Consider the following 23,391-nt stretch of genomic DNA (forward strand, 5'->3'; position numbering starts at 1 on the left):
TCAATATCTTGTAACGAACCATAATGGAAACAAATCCAAAAAAGAATATATATACTATATATAACTGAATTATTTTTCTGTATACCAGAAACTAATACAACATTAATCAAATAAACCTCAAAGGAAGGAAGGAAGGAAGAGAGAGGCCCCTCAAGAAGTAGGGGGAGAGGAGTTCCCGTGATGACTCAGTGGTAACAAACCCCACTAGGATCCATGCGGATGCGGGTTCAATCCCTAGCCTCACTCAGTGGGTTAAGGATCCGGTGTTGCCGTGAGCTATGGCGTAGGTCACAGACGTGGCTCGGATTCCAAGTTGCTGTGGCTGTGGCATAGGGCAGCCGCTGTAGCTCCTATCCAACCCCTAGCCTAGGGACCTTCATATGCCACAGGTGCAGCCCCAAAAAGCAAAAGCAAAAAAAAAAAAAAAAGTAGGAGGAGAGAGGTTAAACTCAGAGAGGTCCCAACCATTCTCCCAGGAGAAGGAGCAACGGGTTCTGGGAAGTGTTATGTGGAAACCTGGTCCTTAGAGGCTGGATCACCAACAGTTAAGCGGCTGGATTTCTGGATCTCTAAGGACGACTGAGGCCAACACTGCCCTGCAAGATAAGATCCAGCCCTGTCTCCATCTCCAGCTTCTCTCCTACCACCCTGCCTTCCTCTCTGTCTCCAGCAAACCAGCTTTCCTCAGTTCTTCTAAGGGCTCAAGCTCTTTCTTCCCTTAGTACCTTCACACGTTAGTGCCTTTTCCTGAAGGCTGTTGCTCCAAATGATCAGCTGGCCAACTCTTACTTTTCCTTCGAATCTTTGCTTAAATGCTACTTTCTCAGGGAGGTCTCCTCTAACCTTCCAGACTAAGTCAGATCTCCTTGTTAATCACTCTCACAGCTCCCTGTATTTTCCTAAAAGGCACTTATCCAGGTTTGGTATCGCATATACAGCGATGTGATTCCTTGATTGTCTTTCACCCACTAGATAAACATTTACTGTGATGCTCAGTAAATGCTTTGCTTACTTCTTATCCCCAGTTCTCAGCACCATGTCTGGTGCAGAGTAGGAGCTCAATGAGTATTTGCTCAATGAATGAATGAATGAGAAGTTTAATGCATCATACAGAAAACTGATGAACTGAACACTAAATACTGGGGAGAAGGGAAGGATCAAATTATTAAATGGGGGGGATCTGTATTTCAGAGTCTTCTCATAAGGGGAGCAATATTTATTCTCCTTTAACTCAATTTGCAATTTATTTATTTATTATTAAGGCTGCACCTGCAGCATATGGAAGCTCCCAGGATAAAGGTTGAATTGGAGCTATAGCCACAGCACTGTACACACAGCACAGCCACAGATGGCCTCCTCCACAGCCACAGCAATGCCAGATCCGAGCCGTGTCTGCGACCTACCCCACAGCTCACCGCAATGCCATTTCCTTAACCCACTGGGCAAGGCCAGGGATCAAATCCATATCCTCATGGATACTAGTCGTTTTTGTTGCCGCTAAGCCACAATGGGAACTCCAGATTTACAATTTAAATGTATAATCATTTAAACTGTAGAATATATTTCCCTCTCTATATGTAACAGAGTGAATTTTAATGATCAAAATATCCAGAAACAAGGCTTCCTTATCGCCAAAGGCTCCCTGTCACAAAAACTAAGGTGTTTCCACTAGTGATACAGCATAAGCCAAGAGTATTATGATAAAGCAAAAAATTTCAAAATAAAATACTATACCCTCCTAAAAATGCCAAGAAGACATGTGTCTGTGGGAGATGTGTCTGTGGGATGGGGAATCCAGAGATAAAAAGAGACCTAAGAAATATATAAACAAAAAACTATAATGATAATATTTAAACTCTACCTCATTTTATGAAGCCAGAAATATGCAAAGCTTATTTCTATTTCTCTTCACTGGACATAATGAATAAGGTATGGCAGACGCAGGACACATATTTTAAGAGGGAAGTTAAACCTTCATTTATTTTTTTTTCTATCTAAAAGCCTTTGTTTTTCTATTTCCCTGCAAACAAAATCATTCTGTATTTCTTAGATTAAGAAAAACAGGATTTCTATCTATTTGACCTCAAAATGAAAGAGGACCTTTTGTAAATGCTACATACATTCTGATTAGCATCTATTAAAAAGTTAGACATGGTCAGGCACATACAGCCTTCACCACTGAGAGGAACCTGAACTCCTCCAAGAAACAGCGGATTCAGATTTGGGGCAGAAAATGCACAAAGGAAGTCCTGGACATCCTGAGTATCAAAAAGGAAGGGTGCCACCTACAAAAAATCTTCAGAGGTCAATCTGAAGAGGATCCTCCCACTAGTTAGGAATGGGGCATCAGAAGCATCAATAAAAATAAGCGCTGCAATGGACCCACATGCATCAAACATGCTAAAGAGCCATGAGTTCATAACACTAAAACCTCATAATAACAACAATAGAAAACCCCACCGGTCTCCTTTGGATGATGCTAGGGAACCAACTTACTGTTTTGAAAACTGGTAAGGAAAGGGGAAAGAATCAAGCATTTAACCTGCCCTTCCAGAGTGATGTGAACCTCAGATTAACCAGAGTCATATGGGGAAGGCTGTCTAGCTAATTAAGGAAGAAACACGACAGAATTAGAAGATCCCCATTTCGCAACATAAATTAACACAGCGAGGCACTGATCTCCAACACCTGTTAACGTCACTGTAAGATGAGGCAACTGCTGTCTACGCCTCCTAATGGAAGTGGACACCACCTCATGTAAAGTATTCTTGCCAAAGGAGAAGAACCTGGGCTGGATCAAGCCTCTAGTTGTAACTACCAGTTTGCAAGAAACAGAAGCTAGAGGAACATGTTAAACACACCATGGGGATGCAATTAGCAAAAACCAGGTGAGAAACTAATAGAAAGCCAAGTTTATTTTTTAGGTAAGTTGAGAGGAAGGAGAGAGGGAACCCTACAAATAAAAAAAAAAAAGAGGAAATATATTAATTGTATTAATTAACATATTAATCAAACATATTAACCAAGTACACTGGTCCTTGTCTGGATCCTGAAACAAATCAAATTTACAAAATCAGGGGAAACGTGAACACTGATTTTTTGGTGTGATACTAAGGCATTCTTATTTTTTAGATGTGATAACTGTATTATGCTTAAAAAAAAAAAAGAGTCCTTAGCTTTTAGAGACAGATATCAGAATATTAATGAATGAAAGATATGTGAGGCCATAGCCTCTGGAGGTCTGTCTAGGGCTGGAAGCTCTCCTTCCACCATGGCCCCCTCCCATGGTGGCTGTCAGCTGGAGGCCTCAGTGCCTCAAGCTCACCACGTGAACCCTTCCACAGGCTAGTGTAATGTCCTCACAACATGGCAGGCTGCCTTCCTTCAGCTGAGTGGTCTAAGAGAGACACCAGGAGCTGCGTGTCTTATGACCTAGCGCTGGAAACTCACACCACGAGGGCTTCAACAGCTCACTGGTCACACAGGTTGGCCCCACTCAATGAGGGAGAGGATTACACAAAGGCCTGCCAACGAGAGGGTCCTTAGGGAGGTGGGCTACCACAGTATGGCGCAGAAGCTCCTGACCGGGACTTTCAAAACCCTTCACCCTCCTACGCCCCTCCAACCTCATTTCATTTCATTTCACTTCACCCTTTCTTGGTTGAATAGGCTCCGGCTTACTGGCCTTCCTTCTGTTCTTCAGAGGTAAAGAGTTTGTACCCAGTTTACAACCTTTGTACTAGTTGTTCCCTCTGCCAGGATTATTCTCTCTGCCCATCATCTGATCATTCCGATTTGACCATAAATGTCACCTCCTCAGAGAGGCCTTCCCTGGCCTCTCAGTCTGAAGAAGCTGTCTATCCCCTTTCTATCCCAGAGTCTAATTTTAATTATTTGCACAACACTTACCACTGTCAGATTTTTTTTTTTTTTAATGGCCACACCCACGGCATGTGGAAGTTCCCAGGCCAGGGACTGAATCCAAGTCACAGCTACAGCTGTGGCAATGCTAGATCCTTTAACCCACTGTGCCAGGCAGGAGAGCGAACCTGGACTTCTGCAGGGACTCAAGCCACTGCAGTCAGATCCTTAACCCACTGCGCCACAGCGGGAATTCCACTATCTGATATTTTGGCATATCTGGCTCAGTGTTAAACTCTCCAGCACACTTGGTGATCTCACTCAACATAACGTCAGCATCCAAATGGGTAGCCCAGGCAAACACCCTGCCTCTCAGTTCTGAAAACCCCTCCGCTTCAAGGACCTTCTCCTTCCCTTGGCCTCAGCCACATCCTCCATCACACCAAACTCCATCCACTACCTGATCCCTCCAGTTCACTTGCTCAAGTGCCCCCATGAAAACGACTTTTCAGTTGCTGTGAGACTTTCGATTCCTTGACCCTATCTTCCCTCTCTCAACCTTTTCTCTTTATCTAGCTTAGATTTCAGTGTGTGTGTGTGTGTGTGTATGAACTTCCATATACCATGTGTGTGGCCCCCCAGTATACATATATTTTATAAAAAATATATAATATACATTTAATTTCATATACAACATACATGAATATATATAAGATATATATGTGTGTGTGTGTGTGTGTGTATTTTTTTTTTTTAGGGCCACACACACTGCATATGGAAGTTCCTAGGCTAGGGGTCAAATCGGAGCTGTAGCTGCTGGCCTACGCCATGGCCAAGCAATGCCAGATCAAAGCCTGTCTGCAACCTACACCACAGTTCACGGCAACATTGGATCCTTAATCCACTGAGCAAGGCCAGGGATCGAACCAGCAACCTCATGGTTTCTAGTCAGATTCATTTCCTCTGTGCCACGACAGGAACTCCCTAGTATGTCCCTTCTTAAGAAACAAACAAAAATGCTTTTTTGATCCCACATTGCCCTTCAGGTACAATTCCCTTTCTCTACTCTCTTCATGGCCAAATTATGTTCAAGTGGTTAAGTAAGTAAGTAAATAAACACTATCTGCATTTTCTCACCCCCATTCACGTTCTGGTCAATCCATCCCAATGAGACTTCTGCCTCCACCACCAGAATATCCATCCTGCCAATTCAATGAATAGTTTATGCCATCATCCTACAGGGTCTCTTGCAGCACTAAATTCTGCTAATTTTTCCTCTTCTCCCTGAAATAATCTCTGGATTTCATTGAACCAATTGTTACTGAATACTAGCCCTGGCCAGGAACTTTCTAGGCATTGGCTGGGGACACAGGGCTTCTGTGGCATCTCACTTCGCTGGTTTTCCTGCTATGTATTTGACTCCTCTTATTTCTCATGTTCATTCTCCTCTGACCTATTCTCTAAATGTTAAGTAATAAGTAATTCAGAACTTAATACCAAGGACCTTTTCTTTTTCCTTTTTTTTTTTTTTTTTTTTTTTTTTTTGCTTTTTAGGGCCACAGCTGCAGTATATGGAGTTTCCAGGCTAGGGGTTGAATCAGACCTATAGCTATCAGCCTATGCCATAGCCACAGCAATGCAGGATCTGAGCCAAGTCTGCAACCTACACCAAGGCTCACAGCAATGCCAGATCCTTAACGCACAAAGCAAGGCCTGCGATTGAACCCACATCCTCATGGACACTAGTTGGGTTTGTTACTGCCGAGCCACAATGGAAATCCCCTTTTTGTTCTTCTTATTCTTATTCTTTTAGGTGGTAGCTTAAGTTGTTAGAGTTTTTTTTTTTTTTTTTTTTTTGAGGAAGGGCTATATTGCTATGAACTTTTCTCTGAGAACTGCTTTTGCTGCATCTCATAGATTCTGTATGGTTGTGTTTTCCTCTAATTGTTTTGATACACACATTTAAAAAATGGAGTTCCCTGGTGGCCTTGCAGTTAAGGATTCAGCATTACCACTGCTGTGGTTCAGATTCAATACGTGGCATAGGAATTTCCACATGCAGTGGGCATGGCGGAAAAAAAAAAAACCCAACAGTTAATTAGGTCACTTTGTTTCATGCTTACAAGTCTTCTACAGCATCACACTATAAAAGGAATAAAATCTGAACTCCTCCTGGTCCTCAAGATCTTAGGTGATACGGTCTCTGATTAATCTGCTTGCTCACATCACCTCTCTCCAATCTTCCCTGCTCTAATACAGTCACACTGACCTTTCAATTTCTTCTTCTCTTCTTTTTTTAGCCACGGCATACTGCAGCTTGATGTGGGATCTCAGTTCCCAGACCAGGGACAGAACCTCGGCTGTGGCCGTGAAAGGGCTGGGTCCTAATCACCAGACCACTAGGGAACTCCCTGACCTTTCGATTTCTTGACTGTGCTAAGACATCCTCTCCTCAAGCGACCCCCTCATCAGGAACTCCCTCTTCTCTGGCTGGCTCCTTCTCGATCTCCAGTCTCAGCTTAAATGTAAACTCCCCAGACTACTTTATCCATGATGGTCCTCCCTGAAAGCTTCTAATGCAGCCTTTAAATAATTTTCTTCATTGCACAAAACATTTAATAATTACATGTTCATTATTCGGGTTTACATGTTTATTCTTCAATGTTACATGTTCAACTTCAAGTTTATTTTAAAACGTATTTTGAAAATTTATAAACATAAACAAAGGTAGAACAAACAGGACAATGAGCCCACAGACTGTGATATTTATTTTAATTTTTTATCTACTTCCCCGATTACACTGTGAGCGCCAATGGATAGAGACAATATCTTTTCCTCTTTTTCACCTAGGGCCTTGCACAGTGACTGTATCATGATGAACACCCAACTAATGTCTTGTTTTGAGTGAGAAGCAAAGTGAAGATGACTCTAAAGGCAATGGTGGCCCCTCTGAGAAGAGTGAAACAGGGAGGGGAGAGTTTTGAGCTGGTAATTTATTCATTAGTCTACTCCCTGCCAGGTTCTGGGCTAAGTATTGGGTTTCAGAGGTAAACAGGAGAAAGTCTTATACAAAGTCCAGTGGAGACAGGTATAATGGTAAGTAGGATTTATTCAGCGTCACCTACGTTCCGGACATAGGGGTGAGCATTTCAGACGTATTCTCTCATCTAGTCCTAGAACAATCCCATAAGGAAGGAACTATTATTATCCCCAAATTACACCCAAGGAAACCGAGGTTTATCAAAGGTCAAATTAACTGATAGGTTACAAAGCTGGAAAGTGGTAAAGTCAGGTTTACGACTTAGGCTCTTTGATTCTAAAGACGAGCTACTTCTTCCAGATATATACTATCTTAAAGAGCACCATGAGAAAAATCTTACAACAGAGGCAAGCACACGTTAAAATGGAAGCAAGCAGGGAACTCTGATGAGGAGGAAGCACTAAAAGGCGTTTCCAGAGGTGACCCCTGAGCAGAGCCTGAACGTTTAAACAGGAAATTGCCAGGTAATGCAGTCTGAGGAAACAGTATGTAGGGGAAAGCATGCAGGCACTTAAAGGAACGTTGTATACCCAGGCTACTTGGAAGGAGTCTTGCTTTATTTTTTAAACTGAGTATAATGAGTAACAAGGGATGAACCTATGCTAGATCTTGAAGGACAAAGTAGCCACGTGAGCAGAAGAAGGCAGACAAAGGGAATCACTTGCCCAGAGATGCAGCCATGTGATAAGGTGAGAGAACACGTGGGGAAGTGTGAGGCAGGATGTGGCCAGATATGGAGGGGGCATGGTACACGTGAGCGGCCAAAGACGAGGCTGGCAGCTGGGGTAAAGACATAATCGTCAATGTCATTGTTCATCATTAGATAAGTACCTAACCAAAGTGCTTCAAGGCACAGTTACTAAATCAGCACGGATTTCACATAGGAATATATTCCCAAATAGAACTGAGAAATAGATCTATGTAAATGTATGCCGGAATTTGGTGTATAATGAAATGACATTTCAGATCAGTGGAGAAAGGATAAATCATTTAATAAATGCCATGGGAACAATTGGTTATCCATTAAAAAAAAAATCCCTTCTTCCATAGCATATAAAAAAATAAAATTCAGGAGTTCCCATTGTGGCTCACAGGGTTAAGAACCTGACTAGTATCCAAGAGGATGCAGGTTTGATCCCCGGCCTCACTCAGTGGGTTAAGGGTCCAGCAAGCTGCAGTGTAGGTTTCAGATGCGGCTCAGATCTGGTGTTCCTATGGCTGTGGCATAGGCTGGCGGCTACAGCTCCAATTCGACTCCTGGCCTGGGACCTTCCATAAGTCGTGGGCACAGCCCTAAAAAGACAATCAATCAATCAATCAATAAAATTCACTTAGCTTTGGGATGAAACAGAAATAATAAAACCATAAAAATTCTTTTTAAAACTAATATTCTGTGAAATAGAATATAAATTCCATATGTGTATCTCAGGTAAAAGAGGAGACTTCACAGGAATTCTGTCCTGGTGGCAGACTAACGTGGCTTACTTACTACCATGAAAGTTATCAACTTCACTCTGTTGGAAAAGACCCAAAGCAGTCAGAACCACCTGGAGAGCTTTGTAAAAACTTCCTAGAGGGAGAGGCTTAAAAGAAAGACCTTTCAGGAGTTCCTGTCGTGGCTCAGTGGTTAATGAATCTGACTAGGAACCAACTAGGAACCATGAGGTTGCGGGTTTGATCCCTGACCTTGCTCAGTGGGTTAAGGATCTGGCCTTGCCGTGAGCTGTGGTGTAGGTCGCAGATGTGGCTTGGATCCCATGTTGCTGTGGCTGGGTGTAGGCTGGCAGCTACAGCTCCAATTCGACCCCTAACCTGGGAACCTCCATATGATGCAGGAGCGGCCCCAGAAAAGGCAAAAAGACCTTTCATTTAAAAGAAATACACTAATTTTAATGGCAATTAATCAGTAATTAATAATAAATAATTGCATTAAGAGACTGAAAAAGTCCTTTAATGAAAAGTGTTCAAGCAGTAAAGCAGTATGGACACTTCATGAGGGAAATTTTCACTTACTACAACGGACCCTTGAACAATGGGGGCAGTTTGGAAGGGGGAGTGTTAGTCTACATATAACTTACAGTGGACCCTCCACATCTGTGAAACAACCAACTGCAAATCATGCAGTACTACAGTATTTACTACTGAAATATATCCACATGGAGTTCCTGTTGTGGCTTAACGGGTTAAGGACCCAATGTTGAATGTGGGTTCGATCCCTGGCCTTGCTCAGTGGGTTAAGGATCTGGCATTGCCGTAAGCTGTAGCACAGGTTGCAGATGCGGCTCAGATCCGGTGTTCCTGTGGCTGTGGTGTAGGCCCCAGCTGTGACTTCATTCAGCTCTTAGCCTGGGGACTTCCATATGCTGCAGGTGCAGTCATAAAAAGAAAAAAAAAAACACCTATGCCCGGTGACCCAGCAATTCTTCTTATAGAAATTTAGCTAATTAAGTACGGCTATCTGCAAAGACAGACCGACAAACATATTACAGTGTTGTCAACAATAATAATAAATAGGAAATTATTATATATCCATATAATGGAATACAGTGTAGCTACTAAAAATGAAGTCTATTTATTGACATGGAAAAAGGTTCACAATATATATTAAGTGGATAAAGCAGGACTCAAGGCAATACATACTGTATTGCTCACTTTTATAAAAAAAGTGGAAATATATATATATATATTTCACCACCAAAATGTTAACAGTGTCTATCTAGGTGTAGTGGGATTATAGTGATCATGAGCAATGAATTTTCTGAATCTGTCTACAATAAATATTATTTGTGTAATAAAAATATTCCCTTTTTAAAGTTATCTGTGTTCAACTCCCGCCATACAAAGTAAAGGTAATGAAGACCTCTTTGCAGCCTAGCAAACGTTAAGTGCTGAACCACCAGTATTTTCAAAAATGAAAATATCTAATGGTTATTCTAAGGAAATGTATACAGGGTAAAGGTCAGCAGACTGTCACTTTCTTAACAGACTGGATTAGAAAGTCTATAAATGGTATAAAAGGAGTGGCCTAGCTTCCTGCTGGAAAGGAATTTATTTCCTTGGTCTAACCTCTTGACTGGGTTCAATAAGGTCAGGAACTGAAACTGTTTAGCATTTTACTTAGCATTCAAAAAAATGTATATATTCCAGGAGTTCCCGTCGTGGCGCAGTGGTTAACGAATCCGACTAGGAACCATGAGGTTGCGGGTTCGGTCCCTGCCCTTGCTCAGTGGGTTAACGATCCGGCGTTGCCGTGAGCTGTGGTGTAGGTTGCAGACGCGGCTCGATCCCGCATTGCTGTGGCTCTGGTGTAGGCCGGTGGCTACAGCTCCGATTCAACTCCTAGGCTGGGAACCTCCATATGCCTCGGGAGCGGCCCAAGAAATAGCAACAACAACAACAACAACAAAAGATAAAAAGACAAAAAGACAAAAAAAAAAAAAAAGTATATATTCCAGAGTTCCCACTGTGGTGCAGCAGGAAAGAATCTGACTAGTATCCATGACAATGGCGGTTCCATCTCTTGCCTCAATCAGTGGGTCGGGGATCTGACTTTGCTGTGGCTGTGGTGTAGGCCAGTGGCACCTGCAGCTCCGATTCGACCTCTAGCCTGGGAACATCCATGTGCCACAGGTGCAGCCCTAAAACGCAAAAAAGAAATTATTATATATTCAGCAAAATGTCTATCTAAGTCAGGAGTTCCCGTCCTGGCGCAGTGGTTAACGAATCCGACTAGGAACCATGAAGCGGCGGGTTCGGTCCCTGCCCTTGCTCAGTGGGTTAACGATCCGGTGTTGCCATGAGCTGTGGTGTAGGTTGAAGATGCGGCTCGATCCCGCATTGCTGTGGCTCTGGCGTAGGCTGGCGGCTACAGCTCTGATTCGACCCCTAGCCTGGGAACCTCCATATGCCGCGGGAGCGGCCCAAAGAAATAGCAAAAAAAAGACAAAAAAAAAAAAAAAAAAAAAAAGTCTATCTAAGTAACTAGCAGACAGACCAAGAAGAAGGGCACTTAATTTGGAGGAGAAAAACACTCTAGAAATTATTCCATAGTAGCTGTGTGGTGTCAAGCATGCTCTTAGTTATTTAACTTCTCTGAAATGCAACATGATCGTGTGGAGACTGACAATGACGACAATCCTAGACCCCCCTCCCACCGGGAGCCTGCAGTGGGCACTGAATGAGATCCTCTTGTGAAAACCACCCAATAAATATTTGTGGAATGATGAACAAATGCACCAGATACAGTAGGTATTTCATACATCTATAAATATATAAGAACACTACAAATTATTCCACCCATCTTTGTTGCAATAACCACTAGAACTACACAATGTAGATTCACATATAAAAACCTGGAGTCCACAGCATTTTTTTTTTTTTTTTTTTTTTTGCTTTTAAGGCTGCACCCATGGCAGATGGACATTCCCAGGCTAGGGGTCAAATCGGAGCTACAGCTGCCAGTCTACACCACAGACACAGCAACACCAGATCTGAGCCGCGTCTGCAGCCTACACCACAGCTCACAGTAACGCCGGATCCCTAACCTGCTGAGCAAGGCCAGGGATCAAAATCGCAACCTCACAGTTCCTAGTCAGACCTCAGATTCGTTTCTGCTGTGCCACAAGGGGAACTCCCCCAAAGGGCACTTTTTTGTTTTGTTTTCGTCTCTTTGTTTTTCTAGGAATACACCCGAGGCATATGGAGGTTCCCAGGCTAGGGGTCTAATCAGAGCTGTAGCCACTGGCCTACATCACAGCCACAGCAACACTGGATCTGAGCCACATCTGTGACCTACGCCACAGCTCATGGCAAGGCCAGATCCTTAACCCACTAAGCAAGGTCAGGGATCAAACCCACAACCTCATGGTTCCTAATCAGATTCGTTTCCGCTGTGCCACAGTGGGAACTCCCATAGGGCATGTTTTAAATGAAAGCATTTATTTCTCTGAATACCTGAAATGTGGAGTTGGGATTTTACCACAGCAAATTCCAATTTTCACTTCCTCGAATAAGCATTTCGTCAGTACGTATTCTTTACTCTCCCAAATGCACACGCTCCCTATGTTCTCGCCACCTCCATGACGTTTTGCTTGGCACTCCTCATGTTATGCTTATCACAGTCACCACGCAGATATTATAAATATCTATACACATCAGACCTTCTCCTCACCTCACAAGTGCCAGAGGACCGTCCTCAAGGGCTTAGGACACTATATACTATACCATAAGTACTTAGCAGAAATGCCGTGCATGAATGGGTGATGACAACTTAGAAACGCAACATCACCTTCAGAGGTTGAAGCTGGAGCCACAATAATTAGAATAGCAGAAACTGAGAAAATACACAATTTCACCCCAATCTGTTCATTTAGTAAATATTTAATGAGCATATACTTACACCTGACACAGTCTAAGGTATGCCATGATGAGCAAGACTCAGTCTCTATCCTGTATCCTAGGAGTTTATAATCCTGTTAACACTCAGTTGTATTTTTTATACTGTTTATTTTGATACAATTTTACATTTGCAGAATAGTTGTAAAGATAGTATAGAGAGTTCTTATATGCCCTTTACTCGGTCTTCCCTAATGTTAACACTTTATATAACAATGCAGTCGGGGACTCTAAAAAATCCACAATACGGAGTTCCCGTCGTGGCGCAGTGGTTAACGAATCCGACTAGGAACCATGAGGTTGCGGGTTCGGTCCCTGCCCTTGCTCAGTGGGTTAAGGATCTGGCGTTGCCGTGAGCTGTAGTGTAGTTTGCAGACTACAAACTCGGCTCGGATCCCACGTTGCTGTGGCTCTGGCGTAGTAGGCCTGTGGCTACAGCTCCGATTGGACCCCTAGCCTGGGAAGCTCCATATGCCATGGGAGCGGCCCAAAAAATAGCATGAAAAAAAAAAAAATCCACAATACTACAATACATTAACTACAGACTTCAATCTGATTTCCCCAGTTTTTGCACTACTGTCCTTTTTCTGTTCCAGAAATATGCTCCCCATTATACTGAGCGGTCACTGTCTCTGTCTCCTTTAAATGATATTTTTTACTAACTTTTTCTTCTTATTTATAGTAATACATGTTTTCTGGAAAGTAAAAAAAGACAGAGAGAGAAAGAATAAAATATCGGATAATTCTCCTATGAAATGTTAAAGACTCCTAACATCTATAATTTACTGGTCTTTTTTTTCCCCCATGTACTTACACACATATTTTGCTTCTCTTAAACCCAGAAGTCTTACATGGCCTTTTGCATATTCTTTTTTCTTACCATTTTATCAGATACATTTTCCCATGTCTTTTTTTTTTTTCTTTTTTTCTTTTTAGGGCCACACCCTGCAGCATATGGGAGTTCCCAGACTAGGGGTCAAATCAGAACCACAGCTGCCAGCCTATGCTATAGCCACAGCAACACCAGATCCAAGCTGCATCTGCGACCTACATCATAGCTCACCACAAGGTCAGATCCTTAACCCAATGAGCGAGGCCAGGGATCAAACCTACATCCTCATGGATACTAGTCAGGTTCATAAACTGCTGAACCACAACAGGAACTCCCCTCATGTCTTAAAAAGTCTTAGAAGGAGTTCTCGTTGTGGCTCAGTGGAAACGAGCCCGACTGGTAGCCACAAGGATGTAGGTTTGATCCCTGGCCCCGCTCAGGGGGTTAAGGATCCAGCGATGCCATATAGGTCACAGATGCAGCTTGGATCCTGAGTCGCTATGGCTGTAGCATAGGCTGGCAGCTACAGCTCTGGTTTAACCCCTAGCCTGGGAATCTCCATATGCCACAGTTGCAGCCTCCCCCCCAAAAAAAAGTCTTATAAATTATTATTTTGGGAGTTCATGTCCCAGCTCAGTGGAAACGAATCTGACTCATATACAAGGGGAGGCAGGTTCGATCCCTAGCCTCGATCAGTGGGTTAAGGATCTGGTGTTGCCATGAGCTATGGTGTAGGTCACAAATGTGGCTTGGATCTGGCATTGCTGTGGTGTAGGTTGGCGGCTACAGCTCTGATTTGACACCTAGCCTGGGAACCTCCAAATGCCAAGGGTGAAGCCCTAAAAAAAAAAAAAAAAAAAAAAAAAAAAAGACAAAAAATAAATAATTTAAAAAGAAAATATTATTTTAATGACAGTATAAATTCCACTGATTATGAATCAAAATTAATCACTTCCCTGTTGTTGGATAAGTAAGTTATGTCCCATTTTTTACTACTATAAATAAGAGTGCAGTGAATACCCTTGAAAAATGAAAAGCACTGTGATATATACTGCGATAGATAAGCACAGGATGTTAGTGATGTAGCCAGGAGGAACAGCTAAGCTAGCTTTGAGGAGTAGAAAATCAGAAAATACCTGTTGGAGGAGATATATCTGAGACAGCGTCCGAAGAATGAATTTTTTCCTTTATTCATTAGTACTCAAACATTTACTGAGTGCCTGTTACACCCAATTACTCTACTTGGATCCAGACACATAAAAGGGACTAAGGCTCTGCAGGGGGAGCTCACTGCCCAACCGCAGAGGCAGACAGTGAAACAGAAAAACCACAACACAATGAGGTAAACGCTATTATCGCAGTGCTGTTTCTGAACAAAGTGCTCTGGGGGTACAGAGGATGTATTTAAGCATCAACCGTCAAAGGAGAAAGTCGTACCTGAGTTGATAATAATACACATGAGCGGTTTTAGTGAAGTATGACCTTCATGTACACTGACAACAAGAAGGAGTTCTTTGACACGGGAAACAGGAATAAGGATGGAGAGAAGCGGCGGTCCTCCCACATTCCGTACCAGGAAAACCACAGCTAGAGCACAGGCTTTCTTCTGGGATCTCTATATTTTTTGATCAACTTTATTGAAATATGTCCACCGTGAAAGGTACCCACATGAGTGTATATTTGATAAAATCTGACGAGTTGATCCCCCCATGTAACCACCACCTTCCTCAAGCCAGAGAGCACTTCCATCGTGCCCCACATGTCCTTGGGCTTCATCCCGGGAACTCGCCCTCACCCCACATCTAGCCTAAGGGAGCCACTGAGTTTCCTTCGGTCACTACAGATATGTCTTTTTTAGGGTTCCATGCAAACGGAATTATATTTTATGGACTTTATTTGCTTCTTTCAACTCAGCCCGGTTCTGAGAGTCAGCAGCCGTGCTGCTGTGCATATCAGGAGTCCACTGCTTTCGGCTGTAGGAGCGTCATATTTCTACGACCATGGACAGACTGAAATAAAGAGATGAGAGACGAGGTCATGAGGTCAGAAGCCAGGTTCTATGAGAAACCACTGAGAAAAATCTGGTTCAAACGGAAAGGAAGGGCATATGAAGAACTTCCTCCACAGGCTTGTTCTGGGTTATTCCAGAAGGCAAGACCAAACCTCATGGCTGCTCACAGAGGCAGCAAGGTATTTAAATGAAAGTAGCGTGGCTGACAAGGATTCTGTGGAAAGGATTCTAACTTCAGCAAGAGTCTGGACTTGATATCTTTAGTGTTTCAACCCTGAAGGGCCAGGATTCTGTAATTCTCATAAATGAGAAAAACATTATGCCATTATTAATGACTAATACATATATATTTTTTGGAGGGGAGGGCGCACCCAGAACATGCAGAAGTTTCTGGGCCAGGGACTGAGTGCACGTCACAGCAGTGACAGTGCTGATCCTTAACCTCTAGGCCACCAGGGAACACCAGCATACACTTTTAAAAAACCAAATTAGCTGATCGGTCAGTCCTAGAGGCAGTACAGCACACAGCTTCAGATGTTACAGGATGGCGGGGGGGGGGGGGGTGTGCTTAAAATCACACAAATGTTAGTGTAACTCAGTCTATATCCTGCCACTTACTGTGTGTCTAGAACTTAACCTCTCAATGCCATAGTTTCTTCATTTGAAAACTGAAATAATGGTGAATATGCCTGCTCCAACCCGAAGCCGAACAGATTTTGTTGTTATTCTCTAGGGGACAGAATAGCACCTATTCGAGATTTGATACTTAAGCGGGACTAGGAAAGTCCAAGGTACTAGGGACTGTCTAGAGCGGGGATAGCAAACGCTGATCCACAGTTCAAGTCCTGTCACCGGCTGGTTTCACATGGCCAACCAGCTTTTTTTAAACTCTTACATTTTTAAAAGGTTGTAAAAGAAAACAAAAGAAGAGGAGTTCCCGCTGTGGCGCACCAGGAGCGGTGGTGTCTCTGGGGGGCTGGGATGCAGGTTCCATCCTGGGCCGAGTGCAGTGGGTGGAGGGTCTGCCTGTTGCTACAGCTGTGATGGAGGCTGCAGCCGTGGTTCCAGATCTGATCCTTGGCCTGGGATCTCCATACATCATGGGGTGGCCAAAAAATAAATAAATAAATAAATAAATAAATAAATAAAGGAGAAGAATAAAACAAAGAATGTGACATAAATTGTATATGACCCAGAAAGTCTAAAATATTTATTAGCTGGACCTTCACAGAAAAAGTTGGCCAATCCCAGGTTTAGAGCAGACAGGCTCAATATGGCCACTGGCGAGTTATATGCCTTTAAGACACAAACATAAAGACTGTCCATCTGGTTAAAGGAGCGCAGGAGGAAAAATTCCTTAAATATGTCTAAGCCTTGAGTTTCTTATCTGTAAATTGAAGATAAAAACAGTATCTCTCAACCTCTGCTTCAGGCCACGATTAAGCAATTAGTACCAGACCTGCCCTCCCATTACAAACCACTAGAAAATTGGGCAAAATATATGAAACAACTGTTCCAGTCACTGAAGAACAGTTAGCACGATGATATCTGATGGGAGGGAACCAAAGAAGTGAATCCTATGAAGGCCTTTCTGCTTGGAGGCACCTTCCTGGCTGTGGCAATGGGAGAAGAATGCAAGCAGAGCACAGTGGGCTAAATGACTGGGTCGCCTTGAGTCTTCAGCAAATGCCAATCTGTAGGGTGAAAATCTATACAACTGAGCAAAAACAAACTATTGGAGAAAACCCAACAATTAGGGAGCTTCAAACGGAACAATTCCCAGAATTGATACCCGGATGGGAGATGCAGAAGGCTCAATTCAGAAGCCTGGAATGAAGGGAATCCAGATCTACCCTAAGAGTTTAAAAACTAGCCCAGAAAGAATCTATCTGACCCACCAGCGATTTAACTGCTTGCCAAATCAAAACTTAAGTCTCTTTAAAGAAAGGTGACAAAAAGCAAGATACCAAATGATGGGAGTTCCTGTCGTGGTGCAGGGAAAACAAATCCGACTAGTATCCATGAGGATGCAGGTGTGATCCAAGGCCTCGCTCTGTGGGTTAAGGATCTGGCATTGCCGAAAGCTGCGGCGTAGGTCACAGACACGGCTCAGATCCCACGTTGCTGTGGCTGTGGCATAGGCCGGTGGCTGTAGCTCCGATTAGACCCCTAGCCTGGGAACCTCCGTATGCTATGGGTTCAGTTCAAAAAAGCAGAAAAAAAGAAAGATACCAAATGATGTAGCAGTCATAATACACACCATTTAATAAAAAATTACTATACATGCAGAGAAGCAGGAAAATGTGACCCATAACTTGGAAGAAACATATCAAGTAACAGAAACAGACTCAGAAATGACCAAAATGGTGGAATTAGTAGATAAGGATTTTAAAAGTTAATATAAATATGTTCAAGAATTTAAAGAAAAGCATTAACAAAAAATAAAAAGATTCAAAAAAAATTAAACACAACTTCTAAAGATGAAATGAAAAATTCACTGGCTAAGCCAAAGAACACAACAGACACACAAGGAAAGAAGATTCACTAACAACAACAACAAACAAAGAGCAAAGCCTCAGTGACCTACTATCTACTATTAAGTAGTCTAACATGTGCAATTTCAGATCAAAAAAGTTGCGGGACAAGGGAATAAAAAATAATAGTAGGTAAAACTTGCCCAAATTTGTTGAAATTTCTAGGCCCAGAGATCCAAGAATCCCAAGAAAAGCACCCGAGACACAGTGTCATCATCAAATTGCTGAAAACCAGTGAGAGAAAATCTTACAAAGCGGTCAGAGAAAAAGGGCAAATAACACACAGGTGAACAAAAGCTAAGAATGATACCTGAAATAATACAAGATAGATGACAACAGAAAGGTGTCTTAAAGTAAAGGAAGACAGGAACTGTTCATCTAAAATTCGACAGCCAGCGGAAATCGCCTGCAAAGGAGTTCCCGTCGTGGCGCAGCGGAAACATCCGACTAGGAACCATGAGGTTGCGGGTTCGATCCCTGGCCTTGCTCAGTGGGTTAAGGATCCGGCGTGGCCGCGAGCTGTGGTGTAGGTCACAGACGAGGCTCGGATCAGGCGTTGCTGTGGCGTAGGCGTAGGCGTAGGCGGGCAGCTGCAGCTCTGATTAGACCCCTAGCCTGGGAACCTCCATATGCCCTAAAAAAGCAGAAAAGAAAAGAAAAAGAAAGAAAAGAAAGAAAAAATAGCCTTAAAAAATGAAGAAGAAATAAAGAGTTTTTCAACGAACGAAAAAGGAGAGATTCACTGCCGTTAGATCTTTTCTACAAGAAAGGCTGAAACCTTTCAGGCTAAAGAAAATTGATACAAGTGGGAACTCAGATCTGGACAAAGGAATGAAGGGCAACAGAAGTGTCCAATACGTGGGTAAATAAAAAAAGTCTTCTTTTTTCAGATTTTTAAATTTTACCAAAAGCAAAGATGGTAACAATGAATTGTGAGGTCAGGAATATACATAGAAGTAAAAGGTATAACAATAATAGCCTAAAGACATAAGGAAAATAAAAATGTCCTTCACAAAGCTTTTACACTACCAATGATGTGGCACATTATTTTAAAGCAGGCAGTAGTAAAAATCCATATTTTAACCCTCCAGCAACTACAATAAAAATATTTATAGCTAATAGGCCAACAGAGGAAATAGTAAAAAAGTAAAAGTAATAATAGAAAAGAGACAAAATGGCAGACCTAACCGTTTCAAAAATGACATAAACATAAATGGTCTAAACACTTCAATTAAAAAGCAGAAATGGGAGGTTCCTGTCATGGCTCAGTGGGTTAAGAACCCAATTAGAATCCATGAAGATGCTTGTTCGATCCCTGACCCTGCTCAGCCAGTTAAGCATCCAGCATTGTTGTGAGCTGTGGTGCAGACTGCAGACAAGGCTCAGATCCTGTGTCGCTGTGGCCGTGGTGTAGGCAGGCACTTGCAGTTCTGATTCAACCCCTAGCCCCAGAGTTCCCATATGCTGCAGGTGCAGCCCTAAAAAGAAGAAAAAAAAATAAAAAGAAAAAAATGGGAGTTCCCATGGACTCAGTGAGTTAAGTATATGGCATTGTCACTATAGTGGCTCTGGTCACTGCTATAGCACAGGAGTGAACTTCTGCATGCCATGGGTGTGGCCCCCCCCCCCCAAATTTAAAGGATGGAAAAAGATATACCACACAAACATTAGTCACAGGAAACCTGGAGCGACGATATTAACATCACACAATGTAGACTTCAAGGCAAGGAATATTACCAGAGATAAAAGGAGCCATTTTTAATTATAAAGGGCTCAATTCATCAAGAAAACATAATAATTCTAAGTGTATTTATATCCAATTAAAGAGGTTCAAAATACAGGAGGTAAAACTGAACAGAACTGAATGAGGAAATAGATATATCAGTTATAGGTGGATATTTCTTTTTTTTATTGCCTCACCTGCAGCATATGGAAGTTCCCAGGCTAAGTGTCAAGTTAGAGCTGCAGCTGAGGCCTATGCCACAGTCATGGAAACACCAGATCTGAGTCACACCTGCAACCTGTGCTGCAGCTTGCAGCAACACTGGATCCTTAACCCACTGTATCCACATCCTTCAGGACACTAAATCAGTTCTTAACCTGAAGCTGAGCCACAACAGGAATTCTTTTGTCTTTTAGGGTCACATCCTTGGCATATGGAGGTTCCCAGGCTAGGGTTCCAATCGGAACTGTAGCCGGTGGCACATGCAAGATCCAAGCCACCTCTGCAACCTACACCACAGCTCACGGCGACGCTGGATCCTTAACTCACTGAGTGAGAGCAGGGATCAAACCGGTGACCTCATGGATGCTAGTCAGGTTTGCTAACTGCTGAGCCACGATGGGAACTCCCACAACAGGAACTCTTGAAGGTGGATATTTCAACACTCCTCTCAGAAATCAATAAGGAGAAAGAAAATCAGTAAAGATACATAAAACTGAACACTATTAACCAAGTTGATTAATTGACATTAATAGCATACTACACTCATGAACAATAGAACACATATCTTCTTCGGGTACATAGAACTTTCACTAAAAAAGGCTATTAGAATTCTCAATAGATCTCAAAGAACTCAAATCACAGAACATGTGTTCTATGACCACAACAGAATTTTAAATCAGAACTTAAGTAACAAAAAAAAAGAAATATTTGGAAATTAAGAAACAAATTTGGAGTTCCCATTGTGGCTCAGCATTAACAAACCTGACTAGTATCCATGAGGATGCGGGTTCGATCCCTGGCCTCTCTCAGTGGGTTAAGTTAAGGATCTGGCGCTGACTTGAGCTGTGGTGTAAGTTGCAGATGTGGCTCAGATCCCGTGCTGCTGTGGCTGTGGTGTAAGGACAGCGGCTACAGCTCTGATTCAACCCTTAGTCTGGGAATCTCCCCTATGCTGTGGGTGCAGCCCTAAAAAGACAAAAAAAAAAAAAAAAAAAGAAAAAAAAAAGAAAGAAAGAAACAAATTTAGTAAATCAACTATAATAAAAAAATGTAAAGGAATAAATTTATCTTCTTTAAACACATGATTTAAAGAAGCTATCACAAAGCAAATTAGAAAATATTTTGAAAACGATATATAAAAGTGAATGAGATGTAGTTACTATATATAGCTAAGTAGTGCTAAGAGGATAATTTATAGTGTTAAATGCTCCAACTAGAAAACAAGAAAGGTTTCCATCCCTAAGAAGCCAGAAGAAGAGCCGATTAAATCCAAAGCAAGTAATTTGAAATAATAAAAACTGGAAATCAACAACCACTAAAACAAACCCCAAGCAAAACAACAAAGAAAATCTATGAACTTCAAAGCTAGTTCTTTGAAAAGATCAATAAAATTGATAGCTAGAGTAAAGAATAAAAGAAAGAAAACACAAATTACCAATATCAGAAATGAGGGAAGGGACATCGCTACAAATTCTACAGGTATAAAAATAATAATAAGTGAATATTATGAACAACATTATGCCAAGACACTAAACAATTCTGATGAAACAGGCAATTCCTTGAAATACATAAATTACCAATACTAACATAAGACAAAATAGGAAATTCAAATGCTTAATTATGCACATAAATTTAGAATCTACATTTAAAAAGTATACAAAGTATACTCAATATATGTTTATACCTTTTTTTGAAATTCATAATAACAAATATTTCACCATGTTTAAATGTAATGACTTCAGGAGTTCCCGTGGTGGCGCAGTGGTTAACGAATCCGACTGGGAACCATGAGGTTGCGGGTTCGGTCCCTGCCCTTGCTCAGTGGGTTAACAATCCGGCGTTGCTGTGAGCTATGGTGTAGGTCGCAGACGCGGCTCGGATCCCGCGTTGCTGTGGCTCTGGCGTAGGCCGGTGGCTACGGCTCCGACTGGACCCCTAGCCTGGGAACCTCCATATGCCGCGGGAGTGGCCCAAGAAATAGCAAAAAAAAAAAAAATGTAATGACTTCATAAACTCTAAAGATACAGCTTCTCTGGAATTCCCAGGTGGCACAGCAGGTTAAGGATCTGGTGGTGTCACTGCTCTGACTCAGGTTGACTCCCTGGCCCAGGAACTTCTGCATGCCATGGGTATAGCCAAAAATTTAAACAAAGAAGAAAGTTTCTCCATGTTTAGAGCCTTTATTTACTTTTTTGGGGGGGGCATGCCCTTGGCATGTGGAAGTTCCTGGGCCAGAGGTCAAACCTTAGCCACAGCAGTGGGAACACAGAATCCTTAACCACTAGATCACCAGGGAACTCCTTTATTTATTAGCTTGAATTATTTCCCGTCAGAGACGATAACTCCATTACTCTAAGCTCTACCTAACTGCCTAAGATAATCAGCTCCATTTTTTTTAATTTGATATTTTTTATTCTTTAATGCGCTAATTGGCTTTTTACAACTTGAAACTATTTTCTTTGCCTGACTTTATAGCAAACTTTGGCTCATTATTTTATGTTAATCCCACTTAGCAGTTTTTCTTTTTTGGCTGCCCCGAGGTATATAGAGTTCCTGGGCCAGGGATCAGATCTGAGCCACAGTTGCAACCTAAGCCACAGCTGTGGCAATGCCAGATCCTTAACCCACTGTGCTGGGTCAGGGATCAAACCTGTATCTCGGCACTCCCAAGACGCTGCCAATCCTGCTGTGCCATAGGGAGAACTCCAGTAGTTTTATTTCTACTATATTTTATAGTCATTTCCCTTCATGACTGGAGGCTCTTGTAAATGCCACAGACCCTAGCTCCCAGTCCCTCCAAAATCCTATTAAAAGGACAGAGGTCTTACACTCTACCAGCCAAAGCTTTGCCATAAAGTCCCTAGAAATCTCTAGTCCAGCTCCCACAAGTCACAACCATGTCAGGAGAACCTCCTGCTCAATGCAGAATGTTGAATCCTAACAAAGCTTCACCAAAAAAGGACAAAGACAGAGAGACATCCTTGACCTTAACCAAAAAAAGCAGCCTATATGCACTCGGCAAAAACAAGGAGTCTCTAAGCTGGCAAACAAGCAACCCGGCTATTGTTTTTCTTCTGTACCATATGTATGGTGCCAGATAAAAAAACTGGAAAATAGCCCAGACCCTGTGTATATGTGAGTGTGGGAACAGCAGGGTGGGATGACTAGGATGGGAAAGTGTCACATAGGGATGGACCAAATGACTGAAATCGAATGACTCGGGTTGAATTTCAGCCAATACTTATTTCATAGGCCCTCGTTTACAAAGGTACACATCTATCAGCCTCATTACGACCTAGGAAAAGTAGTTCTCAATTTTTTTCTCCTAACACTCTTTGGAGAGTCTCCTGGAATGTCCCAGCAATTTCTATCTCATTGTTTCTCTCACTAAACAATAAAACAATCTGTATTCCATACAAAACAAAAATTGACACTTTCCCAAAAGGACATTCATGTATAGATAGTGTGTGCGCTTATATTTATTACAGATTTAAGAACATAAACAGTTTCTTGATAATAACTGCTGGGACCGCCTAGATCCCACCACCCATATGCTTACCTTGAGAATCACTGAGTTGGCCAATGGGCCAACACCCTGCCTCTTAAAACTAAGTGCTCCTGAAACATAAATGTGCACTGTCAAATACTATGTATCGGTTTTCACTTCTGAGAAATTATTTTTTGTTAAGTAAATCAATAACTCATTGAATTTCTATTTCTGCGTGTGGATAATACTCAGATGCTTTCAATCTGGAACAATTAATATTCAAAAGG

The 23,391-nt window shown here is 42.2% G+C and overlaps 1 protein-coding gene and 1 long non-coding RNA gene across 5 annotated transcripts in view; one reads left to right on the forward strand and one right to left on the reverse strand.

Moving 5' to 3' along the window:
- TNRC6B (trinucleotide repeat containing adaptor 6B) overlaps positions 1-23,391 on the reverse strand; it is a 247,943-nt gene that overhangs the window by 201,853 nt on the left and 22,699 nt on the right. The gene's annotated exons all lie outside the window — the stretch shown is intronic.
- LOC146403115 (uncharacterized) lies at positions 5,379-11,328 on the forward strand. The gene is made up of 3 exons (XR_014803020.1): positions 5,379-10,035; positions 10,345-10,579; positions 10,870-11,328. It is a non-coding gene; the product is annotated as an uncharacterized LOC146403115 (long non-coding RNA).

Source organism: Sus scrofa, chromosome 5 (assembly GCF_054392235.1).
Source record: "Sus scrofa isolate SSC_HxYL_T2T_F1_AM1 chromosome 5, Sscrofa_HxYL_maternal_Yorkshire_Landrace_v2.0, whole genome shotgun sequence".
Classification (NCBI taxonomy): Eukaryota; Metazoa; Chordata; class Mammalia; order Artiodactyla; family Suidae; genus Sus; species Sus scrofa.